This window comes from Nothoprocta perdicaria, unplaced genomic scaffold, assembly GCF_003342845.1.
Source record: "Nothoprocta perdicaria isolate Ctin4 unplaced genomic scaffold, notPer1 scaffold_9, whole genome shotgun sequence".
Lineage (NCBI taxonomy): Eukaryota > Metazoa > Chordata > Aves > Tinamiformes > Tinamidae > Nothoprocta > Nothoprocta perdicaria.
The window spans coordinates 6332763-6360272 of NW_020456198.1; positions in this window are offsets into that span (position 1 = coordinate 6332763).

Genomic DNA, 27510 nt, shown 5'->3' on the forward strand with positions numbered 1-27510 from the left:
GGGTGCACCCGGGTGCCTGAACCCCCTTCCCGTGCAGCTAGCAGGCTCTGCCTGCTGTTTATTCCACAGCTCTGAAAGGTGAGTAACGTGGGATGCTGCGACTGCATGAACGAAGCCTTCCCAGGCCTTGTCTGAGCGTTAAATTACTGCAGCTTTCGTGTATTTTACCCCGTTTCAAGTCAAGTGCAGACCCTTGTACCAGGGGAGGTCCCTCTCTCCTGGGGAGGCCTGTGTTTTATTCAGACCCTCCTTAGGTCTTCTCAAGACTTGTCGGGGTGGTTTTTTCTTAATGCAGAAAGATCCCTGCGTCTGGTCATTGCGGACACATTGTGAAGTTATCAAACTTGACGTTACAGCTAAATACCAGCCTCAAATGCCAACACGATGCTATCTATGCTTTTTCTTTTTTTTTCTTTTTTTCTTCCTTTTGGGTTTGTTAGTGGCAATTTTTTGTGATGAAAGTGCTTGAAATTCATTGGTCACCTGAAAGAGATGGTATTAAAAACAGACAGGACTTTCTGCACTGAAGGTCACACATCATAGGTGGAGGTTGAGGAAGATCAGCAGGTGAGATGAGAGGTTATGAAGAGCCCCTTCATTGCTGCCTTTTAATAGGTGTACGTCTCTAATTCGTCTTTCCTGGGCACACGTACAGATTTTGCTTGGCTTCAGGTGCTGCTGTTCATGTTTCTTGGGCACCCAGCACAGAAGTCTTAATTTTCTGACATCCAGAGCCATGGATGTGCTGTCACCTCCTGTCACCTACTTCATTTGAACACACAAATTATCAGCATGCTACAGGGAGAGCCAAGGCCAGTGGGTCCATTTAGGGCACGTGTGCTGAAAGCCCAGATTTTATGTTTGCCTTTGGTCTATGCAGTTAGCTGAGGAGGGGAGCATTATGCAGCATTATTATTAGTTATTAATAATTATTATTAATGCAGCATTGCCCCTGTGGCAACACACTGGGTGGGTGATTTGTCTAAACTAGAAATTCAGGCAAGAAATCTGTCGATACTGGGAGCCTCTTTTCCACCTCTGTGTTATCTTCCCCGAGGGAGGCAGTGCAAGGTGATATTTCATAACCCTTGTATTTATTTGCTTCAACGGCTTCCCGTAGATCTGTGATTACCAAATTACAGCCTACAGGCCACCAGCGGTCTGGAAGGTCATGGCAAAGAATGCGATGGGCAATAACACTAGTGCTAAACTTGAGTTTGAGAGGTGGATGGTGAGATACCTGATCCATGAGAATTAGATGGCCATATGTGAGAAATGTCTAATGTTACCAGTAGTTTAATGGCCTGGAAGGTTTGGAAAGGGCCTGGAGTCCTGGAAGGGGAATGTCTGCTGAGATAGACCTCCTGCAACCCCTTGGCTCTAATGGAGTGTCTGGTAACAGTGGCACCTTGTCAGCCAGGGACCTTGCAGACCTGACAACCCAGCTCCGAGAGCTGAGCAGGGTGTTCAGGGGCTCCTTGGGATCATAAACCAGGCAGAACTGCTGTGAAATATGGACGTTGTGGGGTCAAAAGGCACCACTAGCTTTCCATAGACTTCCATATCCAAGATGGGAGGTGTGCAGTCTGAAATGACCGGGATATGATGTTCATGTTCTGCTTGTTGTGTTAGCTCACGCGCTTGTGGTCTGCTCCGCTTGCTGGGGGTGTCTGGGAGCGGGACCTTGGCTGGCAGCGCCAAAGAAGCAGATGCGCCACGAAGGTAGGGGTTTCTAATAGGCTCTGTGGAAATTAAACCCCCCAATTTGATGAAAATCTGTATCATAAGGTGGCATTCGACTCCTTTGGGATGCTTTGTAAGCCCTCAAACAAAGATATTCAGCGCTGCTCAGATAAGAAATGCAGTAAGGTGGTATTAAATTCTTGGTGAGAAACAGGAGTAGTGGGGGCTCCTGCAATGGGGAGTGTGGGTGTCAGAGCTGAAATGTTGCTGGAATCAGCACCTGGATGAGTAGCATTTGTTCCAGGGATCAATGCCCACATGGATGTTTGTAATAAGACAGGGAGCACCCTATAATAAACCCAGCCTGAGAGCAGCCTGTGTCCCCAGGGGAACAGGAGAAAGGCAGGAGATGAGAGGCAGGGTGGAGGACTGCAGGGTAATTGTGGGCAGGGGTCTGAAGGGAAGACTGGGCCAGGAGGTGTAAGACTCTATAAAAAGCATTTGGGGACATAATTTTTCTTTTAATGTGAATTTTTACAACTAGATAAGCCTTGTCCTCAGTAGTGTCCCAAGAGTTGGCAGCTGCACTGGTAGAGTTGGCAGCTGATAAAGTCTGCTTGGATTTTCAAACTCATTTATCTGGGTTCCTCTGAGAAGGGTATTAAGGCAATGAAGCTGCTGTGGGAGAGGAGGGGAGGGATGTTATTTGAATAAATAATAAGTTTAAAATACAAGATCTGGAGAGTGGAAATGAATGATTAGATTTCCTGGTGGAGGAAGTACTGCAGGGTCTTGTGTTGAGACCAGGGCTGTGTTGGTGGTCTGAAAAAGGAGTGAATGGAAAATGGGTGAATTTTGGCTAATTTGGGGTGGTAGAGACAGGGGCAAAGTATAAAGAGTTGCAGAAGCTGCTCTGAAGCTGAGTGGCAGAAGGGTGAAGTGACAGATAGATTTCATGGGGCAGTTGCTGTGCTGAGATTAAGTGAACCACTATTTTATTTTAGATAGAGATGAGAGGTAGAGCTGGCCAAGGTGGGTGTTACAGGGTTATGGGAGAGATGGCGGAGCAGAACTTGGGCTTGTGATGATGTGTGTGACAAAGTGCTCCTTGGGGAAGACAGACACATCTTACACGTGTCTGGGAAGTATTTAATGAAGGGTTAATTAGATGGTGGATGAGCAGGATCAGCGGAAGGGTGTCTGTGTCTGTGCAGGGAGAAGAGGTGGTGCTGAGAGAACAGACACATGGTGAGTTTTATTTCCCCCCTGAAATGCCCTTTTAGTGTTGGACTGATGCAAGAGCTTCCCAAAATGCTGGCGGAGCAGACAGGGGCACCGTCTTTGCAAGAGCTCCTAAGGAAGGCTGAGCTGTCTGGAAAAAGCCCAGTATTCATTTCTTTATGAGGCTAAATTTATAAAACATTGGATTCTCCTTTTGATTTTCCAAGCTTTATCTCCTATTGTCTTTGAATTGTTTTAATAAAAGATTGCAATGAAAGAATGTGATAGAGAATTTGATGTGCCAGTAACTAAATTTGCAAATGAATATATTGAGGATAAAAGAATTCAGAAATGTAAAATTGGATGGCAAAACCGTCCAATGCCTTGCTGGTCGAGGGATGCCTGGAGGGTACTGCATTTAGCAGTGTGTTCTTTTTGGACTAGCACTATTTTCTAAACTCAGATCTCTACGCCTTAGAAAATGTCACAGGAATGTCCCTGCTTTGGAAAATAATAATAATAATAAAAAGCCCTGGAGAATGTGAAGCTCTGCTTTTCTTTAGGCTGTCACGCAGCTGGTGCTGCCACATCCTGCGACGCGCGTTGGAACGTCCTGGCAGTCTGGCCCTGTAAAGGTATAAATCCCCACTCCGGCCACGTTCCCGGAGGCCCTGCGGATGGGCCAAAAAGCGGGAAGCTTCCTGGAAAGCCGCGTGAGCTGGTTGGGCTGATGTGCAGACCTTTTGGCTCTCTCTGTGCTTGAGGCCTGTGTTTAGTCCTTCAGTGACATGGCAAAGGTGTGATGAGTGCTGCAAGTCCTGGGTTGGAGTACAGGGATTCTTCCGGCGCTGGATTCCTGTAAGGATTCTTCATGCTCGTATCCCTGGCTGCTCGTCTGGACTCAGGATGCATTGTTGTCTGCTTGGGTGTTTTCCTACCCTCGGCCTGATGTTTAGGTGGCTTCATCTACCAGCTCCCAAGTGCTTCCCAGAGATCAGATCCTTCCATGGCGGAGCCAGTGGTCCTGAACCCCGGCCTGAGGGGTCACGTGGAAGGATGTCAGTCAATGTTCTCCAGGGTCCTTGGCCTCTCCAAAGCTATCTCCACCGGCACAGGCCTGGTCTCACGAGCTGGCACCGTTAGCATGTGTGTTTTCTCCCCATACTGTGCAAGAATAATTACCTTCCATCTCCACCATGCAAGTGTTTCTGTTCCCCCTGATTTATGAAGGCAAAGAACTTGTTTAGGAGGATGAGTCAGAAGTAATTGAGCTCCAGGGGGCCTGTATTTCCCTGCTCTCCTCGCTTTTTGTCCCATCCTGTCCCTCAGTTCCCAGTGCTTTGGCCTTCCAGGCAGTTTACATTAGAGTTAAAAAGCGAGCCTGTGCTGTGTACGCTCTAATTTGCATTTAAAAACAGACCTGATTCTGTAACTCAACAGTTTGACACAGAGATAATCTCTGAAGCTTTGTAATAACACCGTAAATATAATACGCTTCGTTGTAGGATATTCCCAGACCCTCGGCGTGCCGGCCAGGACACGGGACGGTGGTGGGAGCTGCTCCGTATGGAAGGCAGCTGCTGCTGGGGTGGCGCTTGGTGGCTCTGAGCTGCGTGAGGTGGATGTAGGGCAGGACACCAGGGTGACTGCTAGGTAGGAGGTGGCCAAGGGGACAGCGTGGGGACACCTACAAGGCCCCCTGGCCCCAGCTCATCCAGTGCCCCGTGCCCCATGCGGTCCCCTTTGGTGGCAGAAGGGCTGGTGAGAGCCTGGTGTGCGGTGAGTGAGGTTGGGTCCCCTGACTTGCTGCAGAGCTCCCATGACTTGTGGTTAGCTGCAGTGATCTCCTCGTTCAGCCGCTGTCTTCTCCAGGCTGAAAAACCTCTGCGAGAGCCTCGCTGAGTGGCGACTCTGCTGCATTTCCATTTCTATTTGTGGTTGAGTTTGTCCTCCTCCCTCTCAAGTGCTTCTTGAGGACACTTCAGTGCCTTTTCCCTTCAAGTGGAACAAAACTAAGCAGAAAGGTCTGATGTTTATTACCAGGCTGAATAACTTACTGTTAGGATTGATAACGGTGAAACTGGTTTATAATCTGCCTGAACAGTGATGCTCATCATTAAAAAACCCAACAGACAAACTGCAAGTCCTGGACAAATCCGATTGCTTTCAACAGCAGATGATCTCTTGGGGAAGCTCACGGTGGAAACTCTAGCTCTGAGGATGCTTTAAAGCAAGAACAGGCTGAACGTGACCTAACTGTGAAGACTACAGTGATGGATCACCAGTTCATTGATTTATCTATGCCCGTGATGAGCAGAAGCATCTCTTGTAGATATTTTTTGCCAGTTTTTAGCCTGTAAGTGCTCTTTTTTTTTTTGCTTTGTTTTTTGCTTTTCTTTCTTCGCTCTCTGCTATTTCTGTTGAAGTGACTGCAACTTCTCAGTATTCATCCCGCTAGCTGGTTACAGTCTCATTTACTCTGATGGGATGCAAAGGACACAGGGGTTTTTCCGAGGCTGCGACCAGGTCAGGCTTGGTGTGTGGATGCTCATGGGAATCCAGGTGGGAAAACACGTTGCAGATCTTTAAGATATGTTTTCCTTGAGTGGTTCTGCTGTGTGGTTCATCTGCAGGAAGGGTTTTAAGGAACAAACATGGCTCAAACCCGGTTAGCGCAAAGAACGGCGAACCAGGCAAAAAAGCACTCATGGAAAATTTCCTGCTGAAGCTGCCAGGCTTCTTCAGACACGTTTGGAAAAGCAGATTTTCCTGGAAAGATGCCCAAGTTATGCCACATACGCAGATGTATAGCTGTGACCTGCCATCCAGGCTGTGTAATGCACTGAGGTACTTGTTAGTTAATCCATTTTCGTGAGCAAAGGTAACGTCTGGGCTCCACCCCAGACCAGTCTGGCATTAATCTATCCATCAGTCTGTCTATCCATCATGTGGTGGCCTCCATCACTATAAGATCTGACCTTTTAAAGGAGTGTAATATTCAGAGCTGTGCAACTGAAACGGGAAGTATCTGTTGTTGCCTCTGTTTTACAGAAGACCCTTGTGCTGATTTACCATTAGTCGCATTGAGTAGAGATTTAAACCCCAGTTCTTGGACCATTGGCTTATCCTTTGCCTCTAATGAGGTGACCTCTTCCTTGGACAATTTTACCAAAGTCCTGGGTTGCCAACACAGAAGTGCTACCTCCAGCATCCCCAGAAATGCCTCCCAGTTCTGTTATTTGGGGAGCTGTCACAGGTTTGAGAGACAGGGAGCATTGAACAACTACAGCATCAATTTGAGCTTATTTTGTGCTTTGCTACTCTGAACACAAATATCCTAAATTGATCTGAGGTTATGTGCTTGGGTAACCAAGTGAAACAGTCCGAGTCTTCTAACAAATCCAAAATACAGATGGGCACTAAAATGATGTTGTTTGGAAAAGTCTAGAGACTTCTTGATTTGTCAAGGGTGGTTACTGCTATCAGACCTCTCTGTGGTTTATGTCAAGGGACTTTGAAGGTCACTAATGCGTTGCAAGTAAAAAAATTAGTTCCTTATTATAGTGGCACCGTTGGTCCCAAGGTGGTACCAAATCATTGTGTTTGGCAGAGGAGCAGATGAGCTGCACCACGAGGACAGGAAGAGATGTTTGCACCTCAGTGTTGTAATTCAGAGGGTGCCTTGTGAGCTACCAGGTTGCTTTAAATGTGTTGCATCCCTGTGTGTCAAGAGCCTGATATGTCCCCAGGGGCTTGGAGAAGAACAGTCCATCTGGATGCCAGAGTTCTGTGATGCAGATGCCTCTCTGCTCTGCCCAGGGAGATGCTGAGCCCTCCAGGAGGGCACAGGACTGGCCGTCGCTCCACTGTGATGGATTTGGGGGTGATTTGGACACCTTTTTGGTTTGTGAGGGGGAGGAAGGTGTTAAGACGTGAGGAATAAGGAGGCAAACGACGATGGGAGTTGCAGGAGAAGCAGCAGCAGGCGCGTGGGCCTGGTGCAGGTGGGACGGGCTTGGGGCAGGCAGCAGTTGGGGAGATAGGCTGAGGAGCGAGCAGAGGTGGTTGTGACAGAGGCACACGGGGTGTGACACGGGGCTGGGCCTGGCCCCAGGAAGGGATCCAAGTGGGACAAGCAGCCTCCCGGCCTCTGAGGCTGGTCGCTCTGTGCAGAGAGGCCACGGGGACGTGAGGCCAAAGTCCCGCAGCGCAGTGGCTGTGCGGGAGGAGGAACTTCTGCTTAAGGGCTTGGAGGGAAGAGTCGAGGGACGTGAGCCTGCTCTGCCTCTCATCTATGTTATACCTGTGCCTCTGATTTTCCTGTAAAATGGGTCTAATATTCCCTTCTGTTAAAGCTGGTGAGCAGTTGGGCACTGCCAAGGCTCATCCAGACCAGTGCCTCTTCTCACGTGAAAGAGGTCCTAAGTGAAGTAAACTCAGCTCTTGCTCATCCCATACCAGAGTCATTTTCTTTCTGGAAAAGTTTCTTTTTGAAATCCCAAGTGCTTTGTCCTTATTGAATGCATCAGGGAAGATCAGGTGGCCTGCAAACAATACAGGGACTTTTTTTAATTCCTTGCACTCTAACAGGGCCAGAAGTCTTTTAAAATTTGATTTGAAGTCATTCTTGCTGATAAAGATTCAAACTAAGGATGCAAATACTCCGTCAGCTGATGACATTTGGCGATGAGTGTTCTTTCCCAGATATTACCCTGAGGGTGTGCTGCTGTGTGGTTTAATTTGTTATGCTAAGTAATTGCAAAATATCTCTGTGCTGGGCAAAGGTCTGGTTGAATTTCCCAGCGCGTGTGGTGAGTTTTCCCCTCCTTCCTTCCGTGCCATCCTCCCTCTCTCCTTCTCCCTTTGTGGTGCTGTCCATGCAGAGCACATTAGAGCGGGCAGCCCTGAACCCAGGAGGCTCTGCCTGCCTTCCCGGAAAGGACCCGGGAGCAACAGTTGGGATTCTCGTTTGTCCCGGCCGTGTCAGGTTGGAAAAGGAGGTTGAAAGATGGAATTGGCGCAGCCGTGGTGTGACGTCCTGCCTCTCCTGCATTCAGAACATGTCTCTCTGATTTATATCAGGAGCGTTGGGAATGTTTTCTGTGTCTTTGGCTGGAAAAGCAGAGTAGAAGTAGGGAAAAAACGTGTTTTGTGATTGCTTTAGCGCACGGGAAGCAGGAAGCGGAGCTTTTGCCGTGTGTTGTGGCCTAAGCCCCCAGGTCAGATGTGAGCTGCTCTCCAGGATAAAGGTCCATCAGGTGGCACTAGCTGGGGAGTCGCTGCTGCTGCTTCTCCTCTGTGGCCTCCTGGGTGAAGAAGGCGGTTGATCTGCTTGTGCCCCATTCCCTGTGAGTGTCCAACATAGGCTTGGTTACGTTGGTGGGAATTTGCCTTTTGACTTGGGAAAACGTTCCAAGAACGTGTCAGCCCCCTCGGATTGGCAGGCGGCAGCGTCTCGGCTGAGGCTGCCGGGTGGTTCTCATGGCCACACTCTCCGACGACGGCGCCCTTGAGCCTGGCCCTCGACTAAGGAGAACTGGGCTAGGCGGGACCCCAACCCCTGCAAATGGAGGAGGCAGAGGAGGGTGCTGGTGAGGACTGAGCTCTGCAGCTCGTGTGAAACAAGCTGTGCAGAACGAGAGGCTCCCTCGTCTCAAAGGAGGGGAGCAGCAATGGCCAAACGTTGCATGGTGATGGCAGTGGGGAAGCTGCATCTCATTCTGCCGGTCCTTCATTTCCACCCCTATTGATTCCTTATCAGTCATATCACAGTAGTAGCCCAAGGCCGTGGCCATCAGTGTCCTGTTGTGCTGGACGTGGTTCTGCTGGCCCCTTCGGATCAGGGCTATGAGGAAGAAGATGGTGACGGTGACAGCAGGGGAGGGTTGGGCAGAGCTGGGGGTCCCTGGATGGTGACGGCGATGCCAGGTGAGGGTTGGGCGGAGCTGGGGGTCCCTGGATGCTGCCAGGGCCACCTGGACTTGGGTTCCTGCAGCTCTGCCCTGGTTCGTGAGCTGGAGCCGCCAATCCTTCCCGCCCAGTGTTAGGATCTACAGCACTCAATTTTACTTATTTTTTGCTGCCAATTACACGTCGTTTTTGTTCTATTGCCATACCTCCCTCTGGTGGCTAATTTGACAGATTAACCATCTGTTCTAGCCAGTTTTTGCAGCACAGCTCTGCTTTGGAGGCTGACACTGTCACCGAAGGTGACAAGCTCGGGCACTGAGCAAGAGCTAAAGCTCTTGGCTCCCCCGAAAGCTCCTCTGCACCCTCTGCCACCGGGTGCTCTGTGGCACTGGCACCTCTCTGCCTTTTTGCCCAGGAAGATGCAGGTCCCATGTACCTAGGGCATCCTGCCACTGCACAGGAACAGCTCACTAAACACCAGCCCAGTTCCAGAGCCAGGATGTGCTCCTACGGAGGCCCCTGTCATTAAGTCTATGGATGTTGGAGTACCGGGCGAGTAATGAATAACAAGTTCTCCATTTCTCAGCATAACAAAAAGAAAAGGCAGATCGTAATATCTTTTTGTTCTCTGGATATTATCCTTTGCAGCTTGGTACTGAGTTTATTTAATCAAATTTCTAGCGTTTAACCTGTGAACAAAGCTGATGGGTTGTATTTAAAACTGTGTTGTTCAAAAGTGCTGTGAGGTCGTGCCGAGTGCTAGGGAGCTGCTGGGCAGGAGAGCTGTCCTGTCCGGCTCTGGCATCCAAAGAGGCCAAGAGCAGTGGATGCCACTGAGGGTCAAGGAGTGGCAGGTGACACCAGGGGACGTGGCATGAAAGGCCCTGATGCCCCAGAGAGCTGTGGAGATGGCGAGGGAGCAAAGCGAGATGAGGAGCACTGGGATGGTGCTGTCCCGAGGCTGCAGCAGAGCTGGGCTCACCTTGCTGTGGTTGGGGACACGTGTCTCTTCCTGATGGACATGCAGTGCCCGGCAAGGTGGTTTCACCTGTGGCACCTTCTGAAGCGAGCAGAGCACCCGCAGCGCAAGCAGGAGGCGTTTGGGGTAGGTTCTCCCAGCGGTGCCGTGCAAGGAGACCTCCCAAAAGGGCTTTGACGCTTCCATACGGTGGCAAAGGAACCTGGCTGCCTGCAAAGCACTTGCTGTGAGTTGTTGTGGCTGGGGAAAGAAGTAAATCAAACCTGCAGAGCAGGGAAACATATTACAGTAATTAACTGCGGAGTGAAGAGGGGGACGCCCTGGACACTGAGGAAATTAAATGGAAAGTGGTATTGAGCTTATGTGGGATGGAATTGCAAAGAGCTCCGGCTGCAGGGTGGAAATTAATTATTGGATTTTGGCTGAAGCTGATCTTGCATAACGGGTGTGTTTTAGGCTCCCCAAACATCTCCAGCCCAGCTCCTTGCTTCTCTGCCTGCTAAAGAGGGGCAGGAGCTGATCCACCCAGCAATGCCTCAAGCCAACCCCCGAGCCTGGCTTGCTGAATCTGCTGCTGGTTTCATTTGGGGTTATTTTTATTTCAGAATCATATTTTAGCTGGTTGAGGCCAAACCCAGCCTGCTGCCTCTGTGCTGCAAGGTGCATCTCTGCAAACACTGCGGGCATGCACTGGTGTGGGCAGCCACCAGGTACATCCCGCTGAGCGGGATGAGGAGGGCTGAGCTGACCATGAGATGTGCTGGACTGCCCAGGCATGAGGGGTTGTCTGTGCCCTTCTCTTGCAGCTGAGAATAGTGTTGTTTTGGGCCAACGCTGGCCACTTTCTGGCTTCCGTGATCCTGCTGGACCTGTGCATCTGCAGGCCAGGGCATGGCCATGGCCAAACCAGGACCTTGGCAGCAGAGGCTTGGTAGGCTCGGTGCTGTGACCGTTCATAACCCACCCGCACTGCTCTGTGAGGATATCACCCCAGGCTGGGTATTTTGTGGGTATCCCACAGGAGCCCCAGTTGTGGAGCAGGAGCGCAAGGCGCCTGTCAGGTACAAAGCAGCATTTAAATCATTGCTGGTTCTACCAGCAGTTGCCAGTTGTTGTTCCTTCCTTCTCCTGCCTTGCAGAGAGCAGCTTCAAGATTTTTCTATACGTGTCGACCTTTATTGGAAATGAAAGCAAAAGGAAGTTATAGAAAGCCCTGGTGACAGAGCCAGCAGTCAGTCCCTGCAAGACTTATACCTCACGGAAAGGCCATTCCTCTGGTTAAAATGTTTGCATCAAAATTGTTTCTCTAAGAGAAATGGCTTTTCAGGGGAAGCAAAATGTTGCATAGAATTTCTGCTGTTTCATAGCCTTTAAAAATATACTTTAAAAGATACAGATTTGTGGCTCATTCTATTATTCATCACTGAAAATCTGTAAAAATATCAAACATACAAGCCTTTGATTTTGTCAGAGAATATCTCCTTCCCAGTTTTCTAATCATTTCTTATCAGTACACAGAGGAAAATACATCTCTGTGCGACCTAGCAGAAGCAACAGAGACAAAAAATATATGTTTTCATGGGAAATTCTGACGAAAAGCTTAACAAAAACGAGAGTAAATGATGCTCTGTCTCAGTGCAGTCGCTCAAGTCCTGCCTGTGTTACCTTATTCTCAAAAGATGGTGAGGATGGGAATAAAACTGCAGCTGCCCTGAAGCTCTGCAAGAACTTAGTTAAGTGGAAATAATAATCATTTCTTGATGCAATTATTTTTTTCATGAAAACGGCATTTAGCTAAAAATCCATTCCTTCCAGAAAGAAAACAATCCCGACTAAAAATCTTTGAGTAACCCTGCTACAAAATTACCTTGGGCAGAATGTGGTTAGCGGTGGGAGATTCCATTGGTGCTGTCGTTCTTGTAGAACCTTATTGTGCTTTTTAATCAGGAGAAGGTTCAAAATAAACTGGTAGCAGAAAACGTTCCCTTGAGATCATGTCCTCATCGGAGGGCAGGTTGGTGGCTAGAGGACGGGGTAGCGGTGACACGGCGCACGCTGCGGAGTCAGCATCTCCTTTTACCCGGTGCTTTGGCTTTTTGAAGCATATGCAATATTTGTGGGGCAGGTATTTTATATCTATTCATAGTGGAGGGAAGTTTGGGGGCCATTCAGTTTGTGGCTTTGCTGATTTGAGCCCCTTTGCCACTGCGCTGCCCTTGCTGGTCTGAGAAACCCTGTTGTGGTCGTCGTTGTCTGCTGGTCGAAGGAGAGGAAAGGGAAAACGTGGGGCAGTTTGGACACCATGGTCGGAGGCCCTCGCATTTGTTTCCATGTGTAATGGAGTCGGGAGCTGAACTGTCACCTTCTGCAATGCACCTGCTCCGTGTTGTGGATCCTGTGCGTTGCTCAGTCCCTGCAACCTCCCACGGCCCTTTCCCAGGGAGACAATTCACCTAAAAGGGCCTGGAAAATGGGACAGAGCTTCCTCCATTTCTCACTTGATATTTTTGCCGTTGGAAAGGAAGGAGAAGAATGTTGGGCACCTGCATTTACTTTTGCAGGACTTGTCTGATCGAAAGGGCATGGGGACCTGGAACATGAACTTGAAAGGAGAAGTGTTCTCTCCTACAGTGGCTGCGCTCTGAGCTGCTGACACGAGCACCACCCCGCAGGTTTCTTTAGCGTTGCTTTCAAAGGGGCTGAGCTTTCCTGTCGGGCTGTTCCACAGGTCTGTGGTGTGTGTAACGTGTATTTCTCAGTCTGCCCGTTGGTTATTTGTGCTGAATGCTCGGGTCGGTCTTTGGTGTGTGTAGCTCGATGCTTGATTGAAACTTGGAGGGGAAAAGAGCAGCAGCAGCTCAAAGAGAAAATGAGGTTCCAAGGCAGCCTGTGATTCCTCTTCCCTTCTTTCATCGCCTTCTGCAGCCCGTAGGGAGTCTTTATTTCAGTTTGCATGAACTTGCCTTTGCTGTTTGGTGTTTGTATTTCTTGATTTCTGTTTGTTTTTATGCTAGTTCTTTTTCTTGCTGCTGCATTTCTCACAATGTAGTCTCTGTTCAAGGTTGGTGCCTTTTATGGCTGCTCCTGTGTGTTAGTGCAGCTCCTGAAGTCGCGGTGCCAAGGCTCAGTAATGAGCTTAATTAATCACACGTGCCTCCTGGGGGCACCACGCTGCGTGCAGCAGGGTGTGTGGTCTATAATAAACACCAGTATTTTGTGTTTGGGGGGAGAAGGGGGCACCGATGAGCACTGACATGGTTACAGGAGCACGAGGCTGGAGGAGACCCTCACGTAGCTGTTAGCACCGTGGCAGGAGGGTGAGGATCTCCTCCTCCATGGCCGTGGTGGGCATGGGCATGAGATCTACTGACCCAGAGCACTAAAGGGTTGGGCTTTGTCTGCTGCCACTTGGCCTCGCCTGCATCCGATGCAGCGGTGCCGGTGTGTCCGTGACGCTGCGCGGGCGCAGACCCTCACGTTGCGCTCCTGTCTGTGAGGCTGGCAGGTGCCCCCTGCCCCAGGGCCCTCTGGAGCCCGACCCCCAAATTCCCACTCGGATCACGTCAGAAGCCATCGCCTGCTCTTTCTAATTCTTTATGCAGGTTGTCTTATCTCCTCTTAATATCCGTGTCCGAGGTCGGCTCCGTTCCGCATGTACCTGAGCGCGTGCACGGGAGTTGAGGGGTTCCTGATGGCCGCACAAAAAAGCGAAGTGGGAACAATAAAAGAGCATTTCTTTTATTAGCACTGCTATTTGACTGCATGAAGGTAACAGCATTGGGCATATTGGCGCATGTCATGGAGCGTAAAAACAGGAAAGAAAGTTATCATGAAAAAGACTTTAGATCCTTTTTAAGCTCTGCGGAGTCAATTGACTGTGTTGGCAGTGCTTGGATTCTCCCCTTCCTTGCTGGGTCCCTCAGCAGAAGATGTGGCCTCCAGCGTGAGCCCGTCATTAGCAGAACAGCTCCACCTTTCCTGGCATAATCACACAGCAAATTGGGCCCTTTCTCGTGGAAATGTGAACATGATCAGGCTCCCAGTGGGGATCCTCCCGTGACAGGCGTGAGACAGCCAGGGAAGTAATTGCTTTCTCCTTCCCAGCCTGCAGAAAGACCTGGCTGGTAGATGAGCATGCACCTTGGGTCCGTGATTGAGTCTGGGGAAGAGAGAGCTGCTTTGATTCCCTCAATTATAAAGATGATTTTTTTGGGAAGCAATTATATATAATAGTTTTTAAAGGATTCCTTGCTATTGAGAGATTGCCCATTTTTTATTATCTCTCCTTCTCCCCTCCTCTGTCCCCAGTGTTCTGTTTCTTTTAACTGGCAGTAATTTCCTGTCATTGAGCAGCAGGGAGCAGCTCCCTTCCAGCAGCGGAGAGGTGCTCGTGGTGCTGTCGATGGAGACACGGGGCAGGTTGTGCAGGGAGGAAGCAGAATTTGACTTTGCTGTTTGTGCTTTTGTATAAGAGGGAGGGAATATGGATTATTCCATCTCCTTTGAAAACTCTTTGCACATAGCTGGAACAAGCAACATGACTGGCAAGGGATTTATGTCTCTTAGAGCTGTCGTCTTTTCTCTGGAAGACTTCAATTCTTTCATCTATAAGAGGTGGGAAATGTAGTAAGTTCCATAACGTGACCCTATTTCAGCTTGGTCCTGAAGAATGACATCCTTCCATCCCGAGTTTCCTCTGCTTTCAGCTACGGAAGGGAACCGATACCCAATTCAGACCCCGGTGTTATGGCCAGCCAACTGGTTTTTGAGGTGGGAAGAGCACTCTGCATGGATGATATCCAAAATGCTGCATTGCAGCAAGTTCCAGTCAAAAAGTGAAGTTACCAAAAGCAAGTTAAGGCAAAACTGGAGTTGGAGCAGTGCCAGGAGAAGAGATCCGAGCTGTTTTGGGCTAGACGAACACATAGGATGTGGTCAGATCATTCCTCCTGTCACTAACCTCAGGAATAGCTGCACTAATTCTATATTTCATATGGAATCTTACCCTTTCCCCCAAACATATGTGTATATCTATTTATACACTCACATACACGTAGGTAGGAGTGCGTGCTTAGCCTGAGGCCAACATTTGACATGACAAATATCATCCCAATCCGTTCAAAGTTGGCAAAGACTTAAGTGCCAAAAGACACGGACTTAATATGGAAAACAGAGTGCTCCTGACATGTCTGAGTCTGAGTTGAGAAACATGTTCCTGGAGCTGCACAGGAGCATCGAGCAGGCACGAGATGAACTGTGTTGAGCGTCTTGCCGGGGGCATTGTTTGAAGGTGAGGAGCTGGAGCTGCCGGTCTCCTGGGCTCTTGTAGACACGGATGTTAGTGCCTATGGCTGCGTGTCACCAGTGTAAAGCTTAGGTTTGTGGGTTCAGAGTGGGTGCCGTTGGTTACCTTAGCTCAGGGTAAAGCCCCTGCTAATGGAGTCAATGGGTGGCACCAAGTTTGCTTTCTACAAGGTGCTCGTGGTCCCTCACGCCTCCTGCCCGTCCCTGTCTGCTCTGATCCTCAGGGCTGTCAGCTCAAAACGTGTTTCTGGAGCATTAAAAACTCAAGAGACAGGATTAAAAATGAAAGGATTTAAGTAAAAAGTACATTTTACTTAGCTACCACTGAGTTTTGAACCTCCACACGCGGTCAGGGCACATTTTCAAGATTTTCTCTGTCACTCACTTTGCAAAACCAGTGCCTTGTATTCACATGAATTTGGGACTGAGGAGAAAAATGTTAATATAGCGAGACTTCAGATAAGATTAGATTGACAATACTGAGCTGCTAACTCTGTACTGGGCTAAGTCACTGTTATTTGGATTTGCTGGAGCTGAGAAAATGGTCATATCGTCTTCTAAGCAAAGGCAGCAGCCACTTCCTGCGTTCCACAGTGCTATTTGATATGAACCACGATAATGTCCATTATGAAGCCCTTTTTAATTAACTGAACAAAACCTCTCTGCTCTTCCTCCTGATCAGCTTTTGGTGGCCCCTTCTGCATTGACAGTTGAGTTTCTGTGTGCTCCTCAAGCATAAAGTGATATTTAGAAGCTCTGGTAAGGGAAGAAGCGTGCATGCCCTTGGGTAGGAGGGCTGCATGATAAAAAATGGCCAGACTGTGTTTGCCACTGTCTGCTCAGTAGGTTTTTAGCCATGAATAGGCAGTAAGCCCCGTTTTGCTTAGGGTCGTTAAGGTGGCACATGGTCTGAATGCAGTAATTTAGGGGGGCAAGACTGAGAGTGCTTAAATTAGCAGGCAGATGCTAGCTGCAAATCCTGCAGCTGAGCGGAGCTGCTTAAATTAGAGGAGCTGCTAAAAGAAGGCAGGCAGAGCCAGGCCCCTCTGAAGAGTTTTGTGCATGGTCTGTGGGGCAGCTGCACGCTCGAATCGGGGCTCCTTGGTGGAGAGACTTGGGGAAGGAAGATACCGAGGACCCATGTGTGTTGGCTGGGAGATATGGGCTCGTGGTGCTGCTCGTGCCCTGGGCGAGCGGCTCCTCTGCCCAAAACCCCCGAGAGATGATGGGCAAAAGCAGGGCCCGTGCCCAGGTACCGCTGGTCAGGATGTGCAGGGTGCGTGGGCTGCTCACGTCGCTGCTGGGCTGCAGAGCCAGCGAGGGAAAACCCTTCCCGGGCAAGGGGCTGATGCAGCGTGGGCAGAGAGATGTAGACAGCAGCAACTCGTTTCTCCCGCATCCCTGTTAAATATTCACAGGACATAAATAATACATAGCGTATAAGCTGGCACCTGAATAAATGATGGCTGGAGTTGAGCTCGAGTGGGTGTGTGACACCGGGGCAGGGCTTTTCCTTCCATGAAACTTTTCCTTCACCGAGCGGAAAGGGAGAGCGAGTCTCTGGAAGTGGGTGGATAGAGAAGAGCCCCAGGGACACTAACGCGTGTGTTAATCTTGTTTCTTTATTAATGGGAGCAAATTGCAGGCAGGGAGTGTGTTTGGACTCCATGGATCATCCCAGATCTGCTTGAGCAACAAGCGGGAATAGGGGCCTGGGCACATAAAGGAGGTTGTACTTTGCAGTCGCAACTGGGTCCCTGGGAGGGGCTCTGTGCAAGGGAGAAGGGGGAATCAGGGACATGGGAGGGAACACGAAGGCCTCGGCCACGGTGTCCAAAATCATGAGGAGAAAGAGCGAGGGGCACTGCTACCCCCAAGCCTTACAACAAAGCAGGTTGGAAGGAAGTTGGGTTTACTTTAGTTATGTTTATTTTTGTGCAAGGTTTAATGCAGCCATTAGTGCAAGGAGTGGGGACAGACAGGGGATGGAGTGGGGAGAAAGGAGGAGAGCGAACACATCCATCCCTGCTGAAATCCCTTTGGTGCTCGTTGCTTGTGGGGTTTGTGGAAAGGAGAGCAGCTGGAAGGGCTTCGGGAGAGCAGCAGCTCTGCTGTCACTTGGGGACCATAAAGGAGCAGTTATGGAGCTTGTGTCACTCGGGGACCATAAAGGAACATTTATAGGTCTTGAAATACAGATGGGGTCTTCTGTTCGAGTCTGTTTTACTCGGGAGATGTTGGCAGGGGGGCTACATGTGCCTGTGCTTGCAGTGAGCTGGAGCGGGGGTGCTGGGAAGGTGGGCGCTCCATGTGCCAGAGCGGGGGCAAATCTCTCCAAGCCCTTTGGCATTAAAATATCTGACTGGGAGGAGGGAGAAGGGCAGGGGTGCGGGAGGGAGACTAATTCCTTAGAAATGTGGAAAGAAGGATCACACCCCCAGTGTGTGATGCGGGAGGACAGGGATTACTGCTGTGTGACAGAGATTAAAGTCATCCTGGGCAGGCTGGAATTAGCAGGGAAGCAGGGAAGGAAAGAGGTTTAAGCGTGGGAGAGGTTGATCTGGAAGGTTCCTGTGGGTGAAACACAGGAATGGTAGGGCCGCAGCAAAGTGGGTTTGGATGGGGTGGCCAGCAGGTGAGTTTGTGGCAGAGGTACAAGGAGGTACGGGGACTTCTAGGATGGGAAATACCTCTGATAGGGCAGAAATCGCAAGGCGCCAAGTGAGGACAGCGGAGGAGGGAGGTGGTGAAAGGAGCCTTCCTCGGGAGCAATGGGCCAACCTTTGGCACCACATCAGCTGGAGGAGGACTGCAAAGGGACCCGGAGTAACCAGGACAGCAGAGGGTATCCAAATGGTAGAGCTGGGATTTCATAGCCTGGTTCGTGGTGCTTTCTGGCTGTTGTGGTCCCTGCCCATGAAATCTCGGCAGATAACTGTGATGCCAGCTCTGCTTGGGAGCAGCAGAGTCTCCTCATCCCTTTGCTCCCCTCCGGCTGTGCTATGTGGCCACCCTAAGGCCACTGAGAGGCAAGAGAGGCAAGAATTGCAAAGCAGGTTCCTGCGCTGTGGAGTGTTGTGGATCTTGGCAGCTGGCTGGGTTTCAGGCCCTGCAAGCGTGCTGGAGTTAGGCTCTAGGAAGGGCTACCCACCACAGACCCAGGAACCGTGTGGGCCTGGCAGGCACCCCAGCCTGGTGCTGCTCTATGCCCTGGAGGGCAGGAATGAGCCGGGGTTGCTGATGGGCTCCATGCGTTCGAGCTGCTCTGGCATTTGAATCCCCAGGCCCTGGGGACAGCAGCAAGACCTCAGAGACTGGGTGTTGTTTCCAGGCCTTGGCTTCCTCTCAGTGCTCCCTGTCTTTTTGTGGGTGCTGCTCGGTCAAGGCTTTGATATTCAGCTCTTGAGATGTGGGTGACTCGCTGGGCTGCTCCAGAGTTAGGGCAGCCAGGGAAAATCAGCACCTCATTCTCCGGGTACCAGCAGCTGCCCAATAGCTGAGACATGGAGACCTCTCTGCTTTGGGGCAGGTTTCTGGGTTTCACTCTCTGTCCCTTATTGTCACATCTACGGGGACCATGAGCACCACCTGCAAGTCCATCCTTGTTTGCTGCCTTCCTTTACATAGTGGAGACGCCCAGAAATTTCAAACAAATTAGGTCTCCCTTGCACCTTGTACTGCATAAGAATAAAAGATATTCTGGGCTGCAAGATTTTTTTTCTCTGTTGTGTCTGGAAAAGAAAAACCGAATACGAAACAGTCCCCAAAACAGAGGGGTGGTTGTGCTAGTCGGTGCATGGTCTTGTGCATGTTCCCATTGCATGTTGCATACGAGGGAAGATGCCAGAGCTTGGCCCGTGGGCTGGCACCTGGCTGAAATGCCTTGTAGGGGGTGTTCAGTATGTGCTGCAGTACAGGGGACACCATCCATTTAAGGGGTTTAATATCCAAAGCCCCTGTCCCAGTTCTGTTGCCTGCAGAGCGTCTGCATTGTGCACTTGCGTTGGAAATCCAGCCATAAAACGGTATTTGAAGTGGCTGCTCCACGTATGTTTCCTGCTCCAGAAGCAGACTTGGAAAGCCCACAAGAAACATTCACTTGCAATTACGCCTGATTTAAAGGGAAAAGATCTGTAGCTTTGTAGCCTTAATAATTTGCTCAAACAGCTGTAGATTAATGAAAGTGTTGCTCAAGGCGTGTTTCCCGAAATAGTGCAGAGCCCAGCCCTCCGAAGTCACATTGGCTTAGGGACCGTCGGTGTTCCCGTGCCGGCAGCACGTGGGGTGGATGCACCCAAGGGCGCCCACCCTGTCCCGACGTGTCTGCGAGGGCGTCGAGGCTGCCGCCTTCTCAAGTTAGCGGCCCGAGGGAGCAGCCGCTGTCGCATTTGGGAGCTTGCGGGGGGAATGTCCAGCTCGTGACTGCAACCCCGGGGCTGGAGGCTAATGGGATTCTCCTGTTCCCACCACTGGGACAGCAGCTGTGATTCTGGTGCTCAAAACCTTGAGATTAAAAAAAACATAGTTAGCGTTTTCCTTTGTAGTGTTGTGCGCTGCTGAGTTCCACGATAAATTCTGTGTTGTGTTCACTAGGAAAGTGCCTTTTTGCTGTGAGTTTTTCCATCCTCTGTCTTTTTGTTTCCTTGCGGAGCGAATGCCCAGGGACAAGGGGTGGTTTGGTGCTTGCTGGCTGTGGTCAGCAGCCCCTGTCCCGGGGGCATCTTGCCGAGAAGGGCACGTGGTGGCAGTGCCAGCACCGGGTGCTGCCAGGAAAACAGCGCTGCCCTGCGCTCCGCTTGTGTCCTGCGCCTCTCGGGATATCCCAAGACATCCCGGGAGCTCCAGAGCAGCGCGGGAGCCTCCGGAGAGATGCAGGAGCGACTGGGAAAGGGCAGAGCTTTGCTCCGCCACGATGTCCCTGTGATTCCTCAAGCAGCGCCAGGCTGAGCAGCGCTCACAGCAGCCCGACCTGCTCATTGGGCCCTCAACAGAGAGGTAAAAACCTCAAATAAGACCCGTGCGGACCCCGCTTCCCTACGGACACATCCACGATCCCTCTTAAGGGTAAGAAACCCTCTCGTCTCCCCGAAGCTGCCGTCCTGCTGGAACGTGCGCTTTGCTTCTCAGGCGCTCGCTTGATTAGGATTTCTCCATTGATGTCTGGCTTGATTTATCTGTTTCAAACATGACTGCGAATAAAAGCACCGCTCATTGAGCTGATCCAATTTGACCTGACAGGGACAAAATGACTAGAGCTGGATGGAAATTCTCTTTTCCGACAGGAAATGGCAGTGGAAAATGGGGCAAAATATGGCTTGGTTTGTGTTTCTCGCAGAAATTTTCCCACTTTTTTGTCTCTTTTGTGGGCTTGAGGCCAAGTTAGTGGCTTTTTTTTAAGAGGAATGCAACTTTTCATGGATAATATTAAGATAATATAAAGATGATGATAATATATGTAAAATATGTGTTATATTAATGTCTCTGTGTAAAAATCTGCTTTGTTTTGAGAAAAAAACAAATCTCAGGAGTTGATGCTGCTGAGTGGTTCTGTGGTTTAGGCATGCTCAGGGCTGAAGTCCCTCACTGACTCTCCTGGTGATGTTCCCTGTGTGAAGCTCCGCTCTGGGATGAGTTGGTAGGAGTCTCCTGTGTCCCAGCTGGCTCCATGCCCATGACAGGAGGGAACATTGGGAACCAGCTGGGGGCTTTGGGGTTGCGTTCATTTGCACAGCAGCATCTTGAATGTACCTGAATGCAGATGTCAGGTGTGATTCTCACAAATGCTGAGCTCCCTCATGCCCCAGGGCTGCCGGGGGCTTGGTGGCTCTCCACATGCAGTGTCCTCCAGGAGCTTTGCTGCAGTGTTTGCTTCGCTGCAGCGTGCTGCCTGCACGGCTATGGAGAAGTCACAGCACCTCCTTGTCCTCCTTGCATGTGAAGCAGAGGCAAGTTGCCCTTGCTATGGGCTGCAACTAGTGGCACAGGCTTAATAATAAGGCATCTTTTTAAAGAAAAAAGGGAAGTCCTACAAAGTGATAAGGTTGGTAAGCACTGAAGCAGCTGGTGCAAATTCGGGAGCTAAACTGTTCTGCTAGTGTAGGTAAGCGAGGAGTCATTACAGAGCTAAGCTACGGAACCAGGCACGCTGCCCTAATGACCAGTACGGCCTGCAGGGTGTCAGGGGGAGGAATATTTCCAGTTTTCTCTGTCATTTAGGCCGTTCGGCAGATAAGGAATCAGGATGCTCATGGCCGGGCACAGCAGTCGCCTCTCAGCAGAGGACGCGTGTGGCCTGGAGGACACCTTAAAGCCACAGGTGGCAACTGGTCTCCTCCAAGGGGAGAAGCGAAGGGTAACGTCCTCGGTGGTCCCCACCGAAGGAGAGATGCCCCTTGGTTTCAAGGACAGAGCCAGTCCAGGGACCAAGGACACATTTTCATGGCCAGAAGCTGCGTTTGCTTCGCAGGAGAACCCAGAGCGCAGAGATGGGGTGGGATGGCAGAGGGTTTGTGGGGCTGCAGCAGCTTGTGTGCGTTTGGCTGTGGGTCCTGCTCTTAATGCAGAGCAATAACTGTCGGCTTGCCGCTTGCTGCTAGGTGACAGCCTCCTTCTGTGCACTGGGCAGAAGAAATGACTCTTAACATGCTTTTCTTGTCTTTTTCTTCTTTCCCACCTCTCCAAATTCCTCCTTGTTGGTCAGGGAGCTGGGCTCGGAGCAGCTGGTGGCACTGATACATCCACTGAATAGAGGAGACTTCCTCAATTCAGGTATATTTAAGAGATGGGTAAGACAAGAAGTAAAGCTCTGAGCTTGGCCTGCTGCGCGTGTGCCCGGCAGCGCCGCTTTGCCAGCCGTTCGTTAGCCTCGGGAGCCCATAAAATAATAGAGAGGCAGCAGGGCAGGTTTAATGGTGTAAAAGCTTCCCCATTACCACTGTAATAGCCTCAAATCTGGCTGTGTGTGCTCTGTATCTGCGCTGGCGCCGGGACTCCGGAGCTGTGTCCAGGAGCGTGGAGATGCCCAGGCAGCCGGTGGCCTTGGAGATGTCAGTCGCCCATCTCTGCCCTTCCCAGAGGGGCTGCTGGAGAGATGCGAGGTCTCCCATGGCCCTCGGGATGTGCGATGCGGATGGCGCCCGCAGAGCGAGCAGCCACGCACAGATCCGCAGCCCCGGCCGCTGTGACTGCAAAGCGGGTTAAGGGGCCCTGGAGCTTCCCCCTTCCCGCCTATCCCGAGGGGAAGGGGAAGGTGCAGGGCCCGTGACAGGAGGCTCCGTCTGGATACTGCTCTGTGTGGATGTGACCCAACTTGGGATGAATTGCTGAATATTCAGACAGTAAATTCACAGAAGCAAGTGCAAGGTGAGAGCAGAAAGCTCCAGGACACCTTTATCAAACACTTCAGCCTTTGCAAGGCGGAAGGCAGTCTGTTGAGCTGTTCCTCCTGGCTCTATCCTGAGTAGAGCAGCATTATGCTGTGCCTCATGTATATTTTTCTAGTATTTGGCTTACCTTTGCATGTCTTTGGGAAGCGAGAGGTAGCTCTATAGCAGCCGAGAGGGACGTCTCGATGCCCAGGCACGCGCTGCTATCAGGGTGATGCTGGAGAGGCTGAGCCATGAGCTCAGTATTCAGCAGGGTCTTTTTAAAGCTTGAACCGCTGAACTTACCCCATATTGAATTCTCTTTCTCCCTCTCCATTTAATCTTTTCTCATTATGAAATTTACATATGAATTTATGGCTTGTGGAAGGTGCCAGATCATAGATATCTTAATAGTGACTGTGATGAGAAATTTCTTTCAGTGCTCTCGGGTCTCCGGGCAGGTCACCACGTCTGTCTGTACCTGCTGGGTCTACGTGAAGGGATAAGCGCAGCCAAATTTTGACTCATTTCTGTTCATTTCCTAATTGTTGGAATGAAATTTCCCGTTTGTTTCCATTAGTAAGGTATGAATATTCATGTATCTGCGATCTTGTTAAACCACCTGTAAACATGTCGAGGTTCTCTTCTAATTTCCGTACCTTATAGCAGGTTTGTGTAATTGCATGCTGTAAATATTCATTGTAACTTGTGGCACTGAGAGGGGTGCAATGGGCAGCGATGGAGCCAGGGCCTTGGCCCTTTCCTGCTGCTGGAAACGTCTTCCCAGGATTCGTGGCTGTGCCGTGGGAGCTGGCACTCTCGCCCTGACAGCTCTCTGCAGGTGCTCACGGCGGTGCTCTGACGTGGTGCTGCCCTTGGAGTCGCATAGCCTGGCTCTCAGTGCGCAGAACAAACCCTTCAAGCCAGAAGCCCGTTCAAAGTGCGGGACAACCCCTCATCCATTCCTGGGAACCATCCCTGTTGGATGCTGGTCTGGCTGGGAGGTCTCAGCCCCGCTCCCGGTCGGTGCAGGCGCTGCTGAATGAGGCAGGACGGCGCAGAAGGGGCAACAGCAGCTGCTAAGACACAGCCCAGGCCCAGGCTGGTGAACCCAGGACCCACCTCGCCACAGAACCAGTGCCACCAGCACCCTGGAGCCCACTGCAGACACAGAGGTGCAGGGCAAGACCCTGCCCAACGCGCTGCCCTGGCCACCCAGTGGCCCCGAGCCCCCCGTGCCTGCGGCCCCCGCTGCCCTGAGCAGGGCTCTCAGCTCTGCCCTGATGCCTAGTTTTGGTTTATCTCTTCGCACTGTGAGCTGAAGAGAGGATGTGCTTTGCAAATGCTTAGGTAGCTGGTTTTAATGGGCCTAACATATAAATAATAATAATGAGAGGGGAAGGATGAAGGATATGGAGTGGAACTCATTAATTGCTCTTTATTAGTCATTAATGAATGAGCAGAGTGCTAATTTAAGCGTATAAGCTTGACTAGCCAAGCGTTGTTTCCGTATGGCTGTAAGAAAACTATTGCTTTTCAAAACAGTGTTGAAGCATTTTGAATTTTGCTGTATTTTTTTCCTCTCCTTGATCTTTGCTAGAGGTTTCCAAGCCATTACATTGCATGACGATGTCTTGTAGTGATTTTCAGCTTGCATTTTCTAGGAATACGTGGGAGATTCCTTCCTGTGTTTCAAGTACCGCATTTTGTTTTCTCCGGTGGAAATTGCCTGTTTCCTCAAAACACGTTTGTCTTTTGCTCGGGTGAGTGTTGGCTGCTTTCCGGGCTTGATTCCAGCTTTACGTCCCCCTGTTCTCATCGGCAGAGGCCCTTTAGATTTGCTCGGCAGGTCGTCCTTCTTTGCTCACACATGTGCGTGTATGAATGCATCTCTCCACTTTTGGTTTAAAATGGGCATTTTTGGTGTAGAGGGCACATTTTGCTGTTTCTCGCTTACAGAAAGGCTCATCCTCCTGCAAGAGCTGAAAACCTCTCTGAAGAGCAGAGGTTCGTGCTACTGCAGCGGAGTCACTGCAAGTTTCCTAGAATTAGGAAAGTCCTAGACAGGGCAGGGAGCAGCAAAGCTTGTCCCCTTTGCTTTACTCTGCAGCAGCTAGTCATGTTTTTTTTTGTGTTTTATTCTTATTTTGTAAGCTTTTTGGCATGTGGAGTTTGTTGCTGGAGTGATGCCGCAGACCTGACCCGCGTGTGGTGCGGATCTCCTTCCAGGGAGCAGCTGTGCCAGGAGTTCCGAGCCTGGGCAGAGCCGCTCGCAAGGGAACATCTCTGTCTGTATTGAAGTTTGCAGCTGGACTTCAGTTGTTTCTCTTGTTTGCTTGTTTTAATATTAGCTTCTTAATTATCCTAAAAAAAGAAATCTGTTTGCTCTTCTAAAAATGGCCAATCCTTTGCTTTGTGCCTCTATAACCTCCATTTGGCGACCCGCAAACTGTAAGCAGATGCAGAAATGAAATCATCTCCCCTTTTTTCCCAGGAAGCAGATGGCTCGGTGCAGTCTTGGTGACGCTCTCTAAGTGGAGCTGTGTGGCAGAGATTCAGTGAGAGACTCCCTTCAGGAATTGGGGACAACTCCAAAAGGATGGAGCGACCGAAACCCCGAGTTATGTGATTCAACAGGAGAGAAAAGATGGGAGGGAGAAAGGGGAAAATAATTCTGGCACGTAATTTATTCCATGCATTTTTGTTCCTTTTCTCTCTGCAAATAGCAAACTTTTGTCAGCCAGAACAAGAACAGAAGATATTACTTGAACAATTTCTCCAAGTTATTTGCCATTCATGCACTGGCAGGTTGCTACGTACATCAGATGGGGATGCTGCACTTTCCCCATTGGATGCCAGAGGTGGCCAAGGAAGCGTGGATTTGGAATAGTGTGTTTGAACGTGAGGTTTGCAGATGGATACCTGTACAGCTGGAAACCTGTAGCTAGCAAACATTTGAGCAGCTGAGTGTAAAATTTGCTTTTCCCTGAGTGTTCACGCCTGTAAAGCTCAGGCGTTAGAGGAGGCATGGGAAGAGATCTCCGTGTAACATGTTCTGGACGGCCTGGTTGCATTTGCTTTGAGGAAGACTTAAGCTGGAAAAAAGATGGGGAGGAAGAATGGGATGTTTCGGAGGAGGGTTGTGGAGAATCTGCAGTGTGGAGGGGATCGCTCTGCTTGAAGGCAGGAGGGGAAGCAGAGATGAGTGAAATTTTGCAGAGGGAATGAGGATGAGGAGGAAGAGGAGAACAGGGAGAAAGGAGCTTGTGAGGGCTGCTGGGTCTGTCCAGGGCCCATTCAGCCTTATCAGCAGACACTGCTGAGGTCCGGTCTCTTGAGCATCCTTGGGCATGTCAGTTCACTATCCCGTGCCTCAGTTTCCCCAAAGGGATAAGAATATTCTCCTGTGGTGATGTGTTTTGGCATCACCTACTATGAATCTGCAAGGCCCTTGTGAAGATGGTGGCTACTGCAGAGCTGCTGTGGAGTGGCTGGGAGACGGAGGGCGTTTGGGCTGGGAAATTGTCTGCAGGAGCTTGCTTGGTCACATAGTAATAAGTAAACAGTAGAACAGAAGAATAAAGGAGTAGAAGAGGGAAATGAAAGTGTATTCTTGTTTGTTCTCTAAACAAATCACTATTTTTTTCCCCCTGGGCAAAATAAGGTGCAATTAATGTAATGAAGTCTGACACATTAACAGAGAGGTGCAAAGGTTTGTGCAGCTGCAGAAACAATTGCTTTGACTTTTGCACTGGAGGTTTAGGATAGCGGAAGAGCTGAATGATATTTTTTCTGCCTCCTTCTCTTCTGCATCACCTACCACAAAACATCACCCCTGCAGGCTTTGAAAACCGTGGCAAATTGTCATCTTGCCATTACTGACTTTAACAACCAGTTGGTATTTCCATAGCCTGCGGCCGTAATTGCTGACTTCCCAGAAGAAAGGAGGGAGTGTTTTGTCCATTTGCTCCTCGATTTGTAGATAATTTCATCTCCCTGTCTCCTGGGGGCCCCGCATTTGCTTCCACGTTGGGAGAAAGAGCTTGCTAAGAGCCTTGTCCTCGCGAGCTTCACATTGCCCCCCTTCCTTTCTGCATTCAGGGCAATCCTCGCTGCCCACATAAAGATGTAGCCTCCGGAGTTGCCCTTGGCCCACGGCAGCATGAGCGTGGAGCTCTTTGGTCTAGGAGCATCTCTGGAGCCCTGTGTCCTCCTGCCAGCTGCGTCCTCCCGCCAGCTCCCTTGGCTTGGTGGCCTCTGTGTGTGTCATGACAATGAGAGGTTGTCTGTGTTGTTCTTGGTGGGCACTGTGAGGCTTTCGGGCCCCGTGTGCCGCAGGCTGGGCTGGCTCTGTGGGATGTGGAGGCTGCCCAGTGCTCGTGGGGAAGCGTCGAGACCGTAACCTCATCCTTGGCCCTGACCTGGGAACGGAACAGCCCTCGAGGTGCCCTTTGCTTGGGTGGTGGCTTAAACTCAAGGTCATTATTGGCTGCCAAAGGTTGGACTGGGACTCCCGTTCCAGAGAGGAACTGGGAAGGAGAGGTCACCTCAGGAAGCCGCCTTGCTGGTGCCCGCCCCATCCCATTGCATGAGGAGGCACTGTCTGCTCCTGGACTTTGCTGGATTTTGGCCGTGGAGTAACCTGCTCTGTCAGTGAGGGGCTCTGCCGCTACTCGTCCCTTCTCTGAACAGTCCATCCTCCTTGGAGAGGGGCAGGAACGGGCTTTGCACCATTGGTCACTGTATTCCTTGCAGGAGGCTGCCGTATGCGAGCTCTAATCTGCTATTTTATTTATAGGCCAGGAGGGTTTGCTCATTAGAGTTTGATGTTGTTGGTTCTTTCCTTCGGTGTGATGCTCAGCCTGCAGCTGTAGAGCAGGGCTCTGCTCTGACCTCGCCTGCCGGCCCCGCGGGGCCACGGGGCAGAGCTGGCATCACACCCATGACCAGGCCGGAGTCTTGGCAGCCGGGGACAAAAGCGGAGCGGGAAACGGGTGGTGTTCAACAGGAAACGTTTAGCCAGGGAGATTGTACCCCCTCTGCATCGTC